The sequence below is a fragment of the Bison bison genome, unplaced genomic scaffold (genome assembly GCF_000754665.1).
Source record: "Bison bison bison isolate TAMUID 2011002044 unplaced genomic scaffold, Bison_UMD1.0 scf7180017864145, whole genome shotgun sequence".
NCBI classification, from domain to species: Eukaryota; Metazoa; Chordata; class Mammalia; order Artiodactyla; family Bovidae; genus Bison; species Bison bison.
In genome coordinates this window covers 8,881,402-8,885,948 of record NW_011494717.1, presented here as the reverse complement: position 1 = coordinate 8,885,948, position 4,547 = coordinate 8,881,402, and the positions used below count along the sequence as shown (strand labels likewise).

Genomic DNA, 4,547 nt, shown 5'->3' with positions numbered 1-4,547 from the left:
GCAGAGTACATCATGAGAAACGCTGGACTGGAAGAAATACAAGCTGGAATCAAGATTTCTGGGAGAAATCTCAATCACCTCAGATATGCAGATGACACCACCCTTATGGCAGAAAGTGAAAAGGAACTAAAAAGCCTCTTGATGAAGGTGAAAGTGGAGAGTGAAAAAGTTGGCTTAAAGCTTAACATTCAGAAAATGAAGATCATGGCATCCGGTCCCATCACTTCATGGGAAATAGATGGGGAAACAGTGGAAACAGTGTCAGACTTTATTTTTCTGGGCTCCAAAATCACTACAGATGGTGACTGCAGCCATGAAATTGAAAGACACTTACTCCTTGGAAGGAAAGTTATGACCAACCTAGATAGCATATTCAAAAGCAGAGACATTACTTTGCCAACAAAGGTTCATCTAGTCAAGGCTATGGTTTTTCCTGTGGTCATGTATGGATGTGAGAGTTGGACTGTGAAGAAGGCTGAGTGCCAAAGAATTGATGCTTTTGAACTGTGGTGTTGGAGAAGACTCTTGAGGGTCCCTTGGACTGCAAGGAGATCCAACCAGTCCGTTCTGAAGGAGATCAGCCCTGGGATTTCTTTGGAAGGAATGATGGTAAAGCTGAAACTCCAGTACTTTGGCCACCTCATGCGAAGAGTTGACTCATTGGAAAAGACTCTGCTGCTGGGAGGGATTAGGGGCAAGAGGAGAAGGGGACGACAGAGGATGAGATGGCTGGATGGCATCACTGGCTCGATGGACGTGAGTCTGAGTGAAGTCCGGGAGTTGGTGATGGACAGGGAGGCCTGGCGTGCTGCAATTCATGGGATCGCAAAGAGTCGGACACGACTGAGTGACTGATCTGATCTAAGAGTCCAACTTCCCACAGGATGAATAGTTTAGGGAGTGATGAATTCCTTTAGGAAGGAGATTAGAGAAGGCTTCCTAAAGGCGATGACACTGGAAGTGTGTCCTGAGGAATGGGTAAATAGTCGATGGTTGGGGATTAGGGCAAGTGGGGAGAACAGGCCAGGTGTGTGGACTTGATGTAAGCAAAGGCCTACAAAGGTGGGACACAGTGGGGCAAGTCTGGGAGACTGGAAGTAGTTCAATGTGACAGTGCTTCATGGATATTGGAGGTTATGTGGTTGGAAAGGGACCTCAGCCCATATGCCAAGGTCCTTGCCTGTCAAATTTTTACTTCGTCCTGCAGATTGTGGGAAGCCAGTAGGAAAATAGCATACCTACTTTGGAAAGGTAAGTGGGGACAGGTAAAGGATGGGGTGGGCTGGAGGCAGAAAGTAGGAGATAACCAACCTCTTGCTGCTTCCTTCTGCCTGCCCTCCAGCCCCTGCAGACCTGACCATCGCTGACTTTGCCTCAGGTCAAAGGGTCTGAAATGAAGTGCTTTTGCCCAGGACCATATTTGAGATAATCATTAATCAATTCATTTTTTTCACATAGTTGGTTTAGCTCTCTTCAGACACTGTCTTCTCTTTGTTCTACCTTTTCTGTGTTACATATATGGTCACAAAAGCGATACTGATTTTGGAAGAGAAACAGAAAGGCTTTCCATAGAAGCAAACAAGGGGGTGTTCCATGGTGGAAATATAGAGAAGGGTGGGGAGGGGCTTTATTTCCTGTCTTAGAATAGTCCAGCAGGTCATCAGTTGTACCTTGGCACCTACGGGACAGAAGTCATTCACTTACTTATCCAGTAGCATTTCCTAAGCCCTTTCTGTACCTAATAAGCACTTAGCACAGTGGTAGGTGGGAGCTAGAGGACACATGTCACTTGATTGAGAGGAACTTGAGAAACCTGTATGGGAGACAGACGAAGCAGAAAAATTGTAATTCACCGTCTTAAATGTTCCAGAGTTTGGGGAGGAGGCAGTGGCTTTACATCGTGGAGCTCTAGGTCTTCAAAGAGCAACCTTAGACACTAGCCATGAAGGGTGGGCTTGGGCAGGTACCCATGGGGTAAGAGGGAAGAATCAAAAGACTGGGTCAAGTTTGGGATGGACATGTACTGCTATATTTAAAATGGATAACCAACAAGAACCTACTGTATAGCACATGGAACTCTGCTCAATGTTATGTGGCAGGCTGAATGGGAGGAAGTTTGGGGGAGAATGGATACATGTATATGTATGGCTGAGTTTCTTCGCTGTTCACCTGAAACTATCACAACATTGTTAATTGGCTATACCCCAATACAACATTTTTAAAAGTTAAAAAAAAAAGACTGGGTCAAAGAGGATGGGTGGCTGTCTGGTGTGGGGACAAGAACAGTGAGCTCATTGAAGCAGGCTGACCTACTATATTGGTTTCCTATTGCTTCTATAAGAAATTGCCACAAACTTACTGGCTTAATACAACACAAACTTCTTGTCTTATAGCTCTGGAAGGCAAAAGTTTGTCAGGGTCTCACTGGGGTAAAATATGGTATCCATAGGGCAGTGGTCCCTTGTGGAGACTCTAGGAGAGAACCTGTTTCCTTACCTCTCCCAGCCTCTGGAGGCTGACCAAATTTCTTTGCTCATATCCCCCATCTTTAAAGCCAGCAGCAATGGGTCAAGTCCTCCTCATATTGCATCACTCTGACCTCTTGCCCCGCCCATCCCAATTTTATGGACTCTTGGCAATTACACTGGGCCCTTCTGGATAATCCAGGATACCCTCATTTTAGTCAGCAGATTAGCGATTTAATTCCATCTGCACCTTAATTCCCCTTTGCCATGTATTAATAACCTAACATATCCACAGGTTCTGAGGATTATAATGTGGACATCTTTGGAGGGAGGCGTTATTCTGCCCACCACACCCACTTAACCATCAGGGTGAGGTTCCAGCCTGAAGATGAATGCTGGGCATCACAGAGAAACTACCTTCTCCTTTTACTGTATCTACCTGGAATAGCCTTTAAAATTAGGCAGAAGAATTAAAAATGGTAAGATTTAAAAATCACTAAGATAAAATCATAATTTTAATCATAAAAATAAAAGCAGGCTAGGAACTTGGAGGAGAAAATCAGGAGAATAAGGAGAATAAATTCAAAAGTCTGTATGTGGGAGTATGAGTCAAATGGAGAAGGTGAAGTGAATGAGGGATGAACAGACACGGTTTGCTTATTTCAGGTTTCTAACGAGTCAACTGGAGAAATGCTGGTGGTCTGGAAGGAGGGTCTTGGAGCAGGGCCGCGGAAGAAACAACATCCCAGCAGTGTCTTGGGCACACTCAGGACGGTGAGGAAACATCTACCACGGCTGGTCAGAAGCTAGAGGAAAAGTTCTGGAGGTCACACCTGTGTGGTCTTTGGGGATGAGCACAGAACAATGACTCAGGAGGTCTCAATTCTAGTCCAGGTTTTAACCACCTTGAGCAAATCATGTCACATGTAGGTCTCAGTCCTTTCCCCAGTAAATAAGGGGCTGTTCTAAAGGGCAACTAAGGCTCTGTTTAAATGGGCCTGGTACCCACATTCAGCTAAGTGCCCTTGGTCCCTGTTGGACCTTCAGGACACTGGTTATCATGGCCCTTGGCCTGCACGCACCAGGAATGCAGGGCTGTGCAAATATGATGGGACCGAGTTTCCAGCTCCCGGCTCCCATGAGAGCCTGTTCTGTGGGAGGAACCCCTTGGACATTGCTTTCCTCCTGGGCTTCAGTGCTTAGAGCCCTTGCTCTTTGTCACCCACTCAGCTCTGTCACGTGAGCCCTTGTCCCCATATGGATTACTGACATTGGGTGTGTGGACTTTGACAAGGGTGGCGGACAGTATGCGGTCATACTGGCCCAAAGGGGACAGAAACGAGGCACCTCTCAGCCAGGCCCCCCCGCCACCCGACAGCTGCTTGGCTGGGTTGCCCATTATCACAGCCGTGGTCCTGAATTCTGTTCCTCTTCAGGGAATGGGAGTTCAGGCCTCTGTGCCTCCCCTTAAAGCCCTGGTACCAGCGTTGGGAGATGGGGGCTGGGTCAAGCCGGTGAAGCTTTCTGGGCCTGGGGGAGGATGGCAGTGGTGTTGTACCCCATGGCTATCACCTCCAGGGAGGGGGTCACTCAGAGAAAAGCACTGAGACCCAGGCTGTGGCTCAGCTGAGGGAGACATAGTATGGACTTTTACCACACAAGTTTATTTAAATAAAAGTGAACACATATGCAGGCTGGGTGGCCCGAAGGGCTGGGGTTGGGGAGGCGGGCAGAGAAAAGGCAGACGTACAAGAGGTCCGGGCAGAGTCTGTGTGGTATGAACCAAGCTGCAGGGGAGTGGCTGGGAGCCGCAGCGCAGTGCCGGGCTGTGGTGCTGGGCGCAGGGGGCCAAGGGTGGGCGAGCCTGGTGCCAGGAGGTCGTTTTCATCCCTCACATGCTCCCCTCCCTCTCCCTGACCACCAGGGCCTTAGGTAACCCCCCTCCTCAGTCCCCTATCCCTCTCCTGACATCAGCCTTTCCCTCAACTACTGGGAAGTCAAAAGACAAAATAAATAAGAATCGGTGAGTCCAGTCACGGCCCTGGCAACGGGGGAAGGGAAGCCAAGCCAGGCACGCTGCCC

At 48.3% G+C, this 4,547-nt stretch overlaps 1 long non-coding RNA gene across 1 annotated transcript; it reads left to right on the top strand.

The window, feature by feature from the left end:
• Positions 1 to 801: 801 nt before the first annotated feature.
• Positions 802 to 4,541, top strand: LOC104989063. Its single transcript, XR_825320.1, has 3 exons — positions 802 to 1,251; positions 2,761 to 2,944; positions 3,132 to 4,541. It is a non-coding gene; the product is annotated as an uncharacterized LOC104989063 (long non-coding RNA).
• The last annotated feature ends 6 nt before the right edge of the window (positions 4,542 to 4,547 follow it).